This window comes from Pongo pygmaeus, chromosome 5, assembly GCF_028885625.2.
Source record: "Pongo pygmaeus isolate AG05252 chromosome 5, NHGRI_mPonPyg2-v2.0_pri, whole genome shotgun sequence".
NCBI classification, from domain to species: domain Eukaryota; kingdom Metazoa; phylum Chordata; class Mammalia; order Primates; family Hominidae; genus Pongo; species Pongo pygmaeus.
Genome location: NC_072378.2, coordinates 62,746,533 through 62,756,000, shown reverse-complemented (window position 1 = coordinate 62,756,000; position 9,468 = coordinate 62,746,533). Strand labels below are relative to the sequence as shown.

Sequence of the window (9,468 nt, the reverse complement as noted above, 5' to 3'; positions counted from 1 at the left end):
GGCTCACTCCTGTAATCCCACCACTTTGGGAGGCTGAGGCAGGCAGATCACTTGAGGCCAGGAGTTCGCCAGCCTGGCCAACATAGCGAAACCCTGTCTCTACTAAAAATGCAAAAATTATCTGGGTATTCTGGTACACACCTGTAATTCCAGCTACTTGGGAGACTGAGGCAGGAGAATCGCTTGAACTGGGGAGGCAGAAGTTGCAGTGAGCCGGGATCACGCCATTGCACTCCAGCCTGGGTGACAGAGCGAGACTCCGTCTCAAAAAAAAAAAAAAAAAAAAAAAAAAGTTTAATTGAGAAGTGAGTTGCATACTTTCTGTTGACTCACCATTGCTAGACAGAGTGGATGTATGCCTTTGGTAATACAAAGCTGATATGTCATTCAGGGAGACAAAATCCTTCATAATTACTACAATAGGCACAGAGATTTTTTGTGGTGCCAGGAACTATGATTGCAGCAGCAGCTACACTGGCAGTAGTAATACTTCTGGTAACCCAGGCCTCCTGCCATTTATACAAATGGATAACTGAAGACACTGGAGAAAGGGAGATACTTTTTGGCCTCAGCAATTTCAAGGATTTTCCTTCCTATTAGTCTAGACCTAATCTAATGGCTGTGACAACAATATTGAATTATCAAATATTCTAATTTCCAGGGAACTCTCCAAAGGTCCTTGTTTCATTCTAAAAATCTGACTCAATCCTCTAATGATGGAAATGTTTGCCCTGGAGAGTCATGTACCTCTACTCAGGGCAGCCTCTAAAGATCTACAGAACCCATTTTCTTTGCTGAGCCAACTAGATCTTCTTTGAAGAAGAAAGGGTCAGTTAGCACTATTCTTATATTACCAGAAATGAACAACAATTGTTTTGGGAGTGGAAAGATGAAAAGAAATGGAGGTATGAGTCTTCCAGGAATACATGGAATAATTGCTGCTTTGCTTGGCTGTGTTCTGATATCAACCACATGTTAACAGAAACCACACCATGTGCTTCAGAACTTCTGACATTGCTGCTAAAAACACAATTGTCTCTTTGTATGATTCTGACATAATTTCTGTGAAAATCTACTATACACCAGCATTGGCTAAGAGGTGGATATACAAACATAAATAAGAGTAAGATTGTCCCCAAAAGTGACCCATATGTAAACAGTGCCAATACAGCTTGATAAATTGTTCCTTTTTTTTGAGATAGACTTTCACTCTGTCACCCGGGCTAGAGTGTAGTGGTGTGATTTCAGCTCACTGCAACCTCTGCCTCCCTGGTCCAAGGGACTCTCATGCCTCAGCCTCTCCAGTAGCTGGGACTACAGGCCACCCTGTCTAATTTTTGTGTTTTTAGTAGAGACAGGTTTCACCATGTTGGCCAGGCTGGTCTTGAACTCCTGACCTCAAGTGATCTACCCACCTTGGCCTCCCAAAGTTCTGGGATTACAGGTGTGAGCTACTGCACCCGGCCTAAATTATGTAATAGATGTTCCTTATTGTGTGCTATGGGAAGGCTGAGAAGAGATACCTAATTCAGCCTGGAAGGTTGTAATGTGGGAGTGGAGGTAAAGCCCTTGAAACAGTCTTCTAAGGATTTGGGACTACAGTCTAGAAGAAAGTGTATAAGAATTTCTGGTCAAGTTCTGGACAAGATACTCCCAGTATTATGATAAAAGAACATGAATAGAATGCTTTTCATATGCTTTGAGGTTTAAGAGAGACCAGAAGCTTGACAAGAATAGAGAAAATTCCTACCGTAATGGAATATACTTAAAAAGAAACTGCAAAACTGAATTATAACTAAATACACTTCTGGTGAGGATTGTAAAGTCTTTTTATTGCCTCTGAGAGGAGGCTACCATCTGTTACTTTGAATATTTGTGCTTTCAGTCTTCTGAATGTTTTTAAATTTAAATTAAAGCACTGAATTACTCCTCCCCTCCTCAGATATAGTCAATGTCTACGGAAATTTCTAGACTAGTAATTGGAAATTTTCAGGTGTGGTTATAAGCCTCTTAAAATAAGGCCAACTGATATCACTAACTTTGATGCCCTGCTATTTTTCTTTCGTATTTTCTGTTTTAAACTACTGTAGCCATAACCTTTTGAATAACCTGACTCAAATACGTTAATTGTACTCCATTACAATTATAATCCCAGGCTGGGCAATGCTTTTGTTTAGTTTGGTTATGTTCCTGCCACAATTTCCTCTTCCTTTCTCTTCTCCTACAATCCTTCAGTGAATTTTAAATCCTAATTTACCTTTCCTGCTCCTATACACAAAGATACTAAATTCCAATTCCCCCAACCTAATCAGTGATAATGCAATCAATTCTTTACCAGGAAGCTACACATTCCTTAGCTGTCATTCATTAGTTAGAACATCAAGATCTAAATATGTGCTAATGTCCAGGAAGGCTGACAAATTAGCTACACTGAGACACTAAAATAGCTATACTGCATGACAGGATACCAAACTGGCTTTCATTAACCTGTCTTGGCCAAGAAGAACTTTATTTTTAGGCCACCCATGTAACTGGTTATTTATAAGGAGGAAGCACATTGACCTTTGGCTTTCACTACTGAACACACAGTAATGGAGAACAAAATTGTGTGTGAAAATCATTCAGTGACCACAGGAGATTCTATCTGAACCTGAGTCACTAACAGCATCCTGTTACTTTATGGTCCTGAAGCATGGTTTTGGGTACAAAATTTCAGCCTTGTGTTAAAAGCAGAGCTTTGACATCATCAACAGATTATGTTAAACTAAGCTGTATCACACAATTACTGAGAACTTATTTGATGAGGCAAAATTTGTAGTTCAAATTTGAATTGTATACTTTGGAGGAAAAAATGTTTGAATATAATCAATATACACAGATATACATTCTCTCTACTACTTTGCAACTGGTGACTAGTTAAATACAGTTTTGGTACATCTGTATGAAGACTCTTGTGCAACTACCTACATCATAGTTCCCAAGAATATACATTAAAAAAAGGTTATGCTCATAAAACAATGTTAAAAATAATGAACTGACTTCAAACTATACTACAAGGCTACAGTACCAAAAACAGCATGGTACTGGTACCAAAACAGAGATACAGACCAATGGAACAGAACAGAGCCCTCAGAAATAATACCACACATCTACAACCATCTGGTCTTTGACAAACTTGACAAAAACAAGCAATGGGGAAAGGATTCCCTATTTAATAAATGGTGCTGGGAAAACTGGCTAGCCATATGTAGAAAGCTGAAACTGGATGCTTTCCTTACACCTTATACAAAAATTAATTCAAGATGGATTAAAGACTTAAATGTTAGAACTAAAACCATAAAAATCCTAGAAGAAAACCTAGGCATTACCATTCACGACATAGGCATGGGCAAGGACTTCATGTCTAAAACACCAAAAACAATGGCAACAAAAGCCAAAATTAACAAATGGGATCTAATTAAGCTAAAGAGCTTCTGCACAGCAAAAGAAACTACCATCAGAGTGAACAGGCAACCTACAGAATGGGAGAAAACTTTTGCAACCTACTCATCTGAGAAAGGGCCAATATCCAGAATCTACAAAGAACTCAAACAAATTTACAAGAAAAAAACAAACAACCCCATGAAAAAGTGGGCAAAGGATATGAACAGACACTTCTCAAAAGAAGACATTTATGCAGCCAACAGACACATGAAAAAATGCTCATCGTCACTGGCCATCAGAGAAATGCAAATCAAAATCACAATGAGATACCATCTCACACCAGTTAGAATGGCAATCATTAAAAAGTCAGGAAACAACAGGTGCTGGAGAGGATGTGGAGAAATAGGAACACTTTTACACTGTTGGTGGAACTGTAAACTAGTTCAACCATTGTGGAAGTCAGTGTGGCGATTCCTCAGGGATCTAGAACTAGAAATACCATTTGACCCAGCAATCTCATTACTGGGTATATACCCAAAGGATTATAAATCATGCTGCTATAAAGACACATGCACACTTATGTTTATTGTGGCCCTATTCACAACAGCAAAGACTTGGAACCAACCCAAATGTCCATCAATGATAGACTGGATTAAGAAAATCTGGCACATATACACCATAGAATACTATGCAGCCATGAAAAATGATGAGTTCATGTCCTTTGTAGGGACATGGATGAAGCTGGAAACCATCATTCTCAGCAAACTATTGCAAGGACAAAAAACCAAACACTGCATGTTCTCACCCATAGGTGGGAATTGGGAATTGAACAATGAGAACACTTGGACATAGGAAGGGGAACATCACACTCTGGGGACTGTTGTGGGGTGGGGAGAGGGGGGAGGGATAGCATTAGGAGATATACCTAATGTAAATGACAAGTTAATGGGTGCAGCACACCAACATGGCACATGTATACATATGTAACAAAGCTGCACATTGTGCACATGTACCCTAGAACTTAAAGTATAATAACAAAAAATGAACTTAATATGACAGAATCCTAGTTTTGAGGAAAAATATTTGTACATAGGAAAAAAGCCTGGAAAGAAATACGTGAAAATGTATATAGTGACTATTTGTGAATCAGTATGAATTGTGGACGTTTTATTTTCTATTTTCTATTTTTTGTTGTTGTTGTCCGAATTACCCACAGCGGCTGGGTGCAGTGGCTCATGCCTGTAATTCCAGCACTTTAGGAGGCCGAGACAGGCGGATCACCTGAGGTCAGGAATTCGAGACCAGCCTGGCCTACATGGTGAAACTCCGTCTCTACTAAAAATACAAAAACTAGCCAGGTGTGGTGGCGCGCACCTGTAGTCCCAGGTATTTGGGAGGCTGAGGCAGGAGAATCACTTGAACCTGGAAAGCAGAGGTTGCAGTGAGCAGAGATTGAGCAACTGTGCTCCAGCCTGGGCAACAGAGGGAGACTCCATCTCAAAACAACAACAACAACAAATTACCCACAGTGGCTTGTAATACTTTCATAAATAAAAAAAAAACCTATCAACATTTTCCAAGAGGTCCAGGTAATTATGGTCAAGTATGTACAATTAGATTCTCAAAGCAAAAATAAAGCTTATTTAAAAAAAATTATGGGGCTGGGCACGGTGGCTCACCCATGTAATCCAAACACTTTGGGAGGCCGAGGCAGGCGGATCACCTGAGGTCAGTAGTTTGAGACCAGCCTGGCCAACATGGTGAAATCCCTGTCTTTACTAAAAACACAAAAATTAGACGGGCATGGTGGTAGGTGCCTATAATCCCAGCTACTCAGAGGCTGGGTCTGGGAGAATTGCTTGAACCCAGGAGGTGAAGCCTGCAGTGAGCTGAGATCACGCCACTGCACTCCAGCCTGGGCAACAGAGGGAGACCCTGTCTCAATTCAAAATGAAACAAACCAACCAACCAAAAACAAATATCACTATAGAAATGTTTAAAAACGAACCTCCTATTCACATATGCACCCCAACCAAGGCTCGAGGTGCTCTTACAGGCCCTTTATCATGAAAGTTGGTGTGGCCTACTCACCCCTCTCTGTAGCAGTGTTCTTTCTTCAGGTAGAGTCGTCTGAAGAACGTTTCAACTTTTGTAGCTTCACCCTCAGGTAGAGTCGTCTGAAGAACGCTTCAACCTTTGTAGCTTCACCCTCAGCTCACCAAATGGTGACCCAAGCCTCTCACAACTCCTTTTATACTCCAGAAAGAGGGCGGGCACACTGCCCTGGTTGATTACATTATCTCTGATTAATCACATAATCTTTTTCTCACACTGCCGTTAATTGTAATCCAGGGAGGGGCTCATGAAGCATTTTGTTTTGAATCTATTATGTAGATTAAAAAACCAATCACTGAGGATTACCTAGTTTGGCTCACATTTCTCAGTTTTAAAGTTTTTCTTTTAAAATTTTTTATTTGTTTAAAGTTTTCAAGTTGACACATAATAATTGCACATATTATGGAGTACATAGTGATATGACACCTATAACATACAGTGATTAATTAGATCAGAGTAATTAGTGTATTCATCATCTCAAACATTTATCACTTCTTTATGTTGTGAACATTCAATATCCTCCTTCTAGCAATTTGAAACTGAATATTATTGTTAACTATAGGCATCTTACAATGCTACAGAACACTATAATTTATTTCTATGTAGTTGCAATTTTGTATTCTTTAACAAATCTCTCCCTATTTTTCTCTTCCCTCTACCCTTCCAAGCCTCTAGTATACCCTGTTCTACTTTTTACTTCTATAAGATCAACTTTTTTTTTTTTTGCTTCCACATATGAGTGAGAACAATCTGTGTTTAACTTTCGGTTCCTGCCTTATTTCACTTAACATAATGTCCTCCAGTTCTATCCATGTTACTGCCAATGACAGGATTCCATTTTTGTATGGGTAAATAGTATTCCATTGTGTATATATATCACATAAAGGTTTTCTTTAAAAAAAAAAAACACTTCAAATCTTGTCAACATTTATCACCTTTAAAAACAATTAAATCAGGCTCTCTCCTCCTGCCGAAAGGAAAGAAGGCCAAGGGGAAGAAGGTGGCTCCAACCCTGCTGTCGTGAAGAAGCAGGAGGTTAAGAAAGTGGTGAATCCCCTGTTTGTGAAACGGCCTAAGAATTTTGACATTGGACAGGACATTCAGCCCAAAAGAGACCTAACCAGCTTTGTGAAATGGCCCCACTATATCAGGTTGCAGTGGCAGAGAGCCATCCTCTGTAAGTGGCTGAAAGTGTCTCCTGAGATTAACCAGTTCACCCAGGCCCTGGACCGCCAAACAGCTGCTCTGCTACTTCAGCTGGCCCACAAGTACAGATCAGAGACTAAGCAAGAGAAGAAACAGAGGCTGTTGGCCCTGGCCAAAAAGAAAGCTGCTGGCAAAGGGGACATCCCCACTAGGAGACCACCTGTCCTTCGAGCAGGAGTTAACACCATCACCACCTTGCTAGAGAACAAGGAAGCTCAGCTGGTGGTGATTGCACACGACGCGGATCCCATCGAGTTGGTTGTCTTCTTGCCTGCCCTGTGTCCTAAAATGCGGGTCCCTTACTGCATTATCACGGGGGAGGCAAGACTGGGATGTCTAGTCCACAGGAAGACCTGCACCGCTGTCGCCTTCACACAAGTTAACTCGGAAGACCAAGGCACTTTGGCTAAGCTAGTGGGAGCTATGAGGACTGATTACAACGACAGATACGATGAGATCCACTGTCACTGGGGAGGCAATGTCCTGGGTCCCAAGTCTGTGGCTTGCATTGGCAAGCTCGAAAAGGCAAAGGCTCAAGAACTTGCAACTAAGCTGGGTTAAATGTACACTGTTGAGTTTTCTGTACATAAAAATAATTATAATAATACAAATTTTCCTTAAAAAATTAAATCAGGGTTGTGTTTACATTAACTAGATAAACCTTTTCTGAACTTCTACCATGTACCCTGGTACCCTGGGCTGTGCTTGGAGAGAGGAATAGAAGGAAAAACAGGACATGGTCACAGGCTCTACATAGCTCACAGGCTGCTACGATGGAGACAAATAAGAAAACTGAGAGCATCTATGTAGGAATGTGGCATAAGGACATATAAATACTGCTGTGAGTAGCGAACACTTTAAAGTGCTTGCCTGGTGCCATTCTAAGCCTGTTCTACGTATAAATTCATTTCATCCTAACAACAAACCCATGAGGTAGATATTGTGATTTTCTTTACATTGCAGATGAGGAAACTGAGGTACAGAAAAGTTATGTCACACAGCAAGTAATTTGAATCTGGATTCAAAGCCTGGCTTCAGATTATAACAGATAAATAACAGTAATGCAGAAAGTGCTATAGTAGGGGAAATAGAAAATGCTAAGGGAAATCAGAGAGGGTCATCTAACTGAGACCTAGGATTCAAAAAAGGCTTTCATGAAGAGGTTATGACCTCGGAGCTGAGTTGTGGAAGAGTAGTGGGTTTTGGAATATGGGGGAGGTGGGCAGAAAAGAAACAGGGAATCCCTAGAGGGAATTAAACAAGTTCCTGATTGTGAAAGAATTTATATTCCATACTAGGGAATATGAAATGGTGAGATAATGGGGAACTTTAAGGGTTTTAAGCAAGAAAGCCTTAAATAAAATTTGTGGTTTTTAAATAAATAAGTGTTGGAGAGCGCAAGAACAAAGGTGGAGAAATAAATCTGGGGTCTGTGTAGCATTAACAAATCCCCCCCAGGGCCCGGCGTGGTGGCTCACGCCTGTAATTCCAGCATTTTGGGAGGCCAAGGAGGGCGGATCATGAGGTCAGGAGATCGAGACCATCCTGGCTAACATGGTGAAACCCGTCTCTACTAAAAAAAAAATACAAAAAATTAGCCAGGTGTGGTGGCGGGCACCTGTAGTCCCAGCTATTCGGGAGGCTGAGGCAGGAGAATGGCATGAACCCGGGAGGCGGAGCTTGCAGTGAGCCGAGATCGTACCACTGCACTCCAGCCTGGGCGACAGAGCAAGACTCCATCTCAAAAAAAAAAAAAAAATTCCTGGCTGGGCAAGGTGGCAGACGCCTGTAATCCCAGCACTTTGGGAGGCCAAGGCAGATTGATCACTTGAGGTCAGGAGTTCAAGACGAGCCTGGCCAACATGGTGAAATCCTATCTCTACTAAAAATACAAAGATTAGCTAGGCATGGTGGCACATGCCTGTAGTCCCAGCTACTCGGGAGGTTGAGACAGGAGAATCACTTGAACCTGGGAGGTGCAGGTTGCAGTGAGCTGAGATCATACCATTGCACTCTAGTCTTGGTGACACAACAAGACTCCATCTCAAAAAAAAAAAAAAAAAAAAAAAAAAAAAAAATCCCTCCTACTAGCCTGTAAACTTCTGAAATCCTGAAAGGCATTCTCTTGAGTGTGATTAATCTTATTATATCCGAGTAGGGCAGAGCCAAAATGGTGCCTGTGAAAGGGAAATGCTGAAATAAACTTTTGATGGGAAATAAGTGAAAACCATCTATCACTACTTTAATCCAAAACTTTTTAAAAAAGGATGTTTTCTCAACTTTATTAAGGTTTAAAGAGTAATTGACAAAAATTAAATATATTTATGGTGTACTGTGTGATGTTTATATATATACACATACAAATTGCAAAATAAATAAAGCTATTTAACATATCCATCACTTTACATATTTTTTTGAGATGAGAAAATTTAAGATCTAATCTATTCAAAATTTTCATGTGTGTAACACATTATTATTAACTATAGTCACTATGGTGGGTAATAGATCTCCAGAACTTATTCATCCTAACTGAAAAGTTGTACTCTATTTTTTTTTTTGAGATGGAGTTTTGCTCTCATTGCCCAGGCTGGAGTACAATGGCACGATCTCAGCTCACTGCAACCTCCGCCTCCCCGGTTTGAGCGATTCTTCTGCCTCAGCCTCCCAAGTAGCTGGGATTACAGGCATGCACCACCAAGCTAGGCTAATTTTTATGTATTTAGT

At 40.5% G+C, this 9,468-nt stretch overlaps 1 pseudogene; it reads left to right on the top strand.

The window, feature by feature from the left end:
* Window positions 1-859: 859 nt before the first annotated feature.
* LOC129039063 (large ribosomal subunit protein eL8-like) lies at window positions 860-7,305 on the top strand (annotated as a pseudogene).
* The last annotated feature ends 2,163 nt before the right edge of the window (window positions 7,306-9,468 follow it).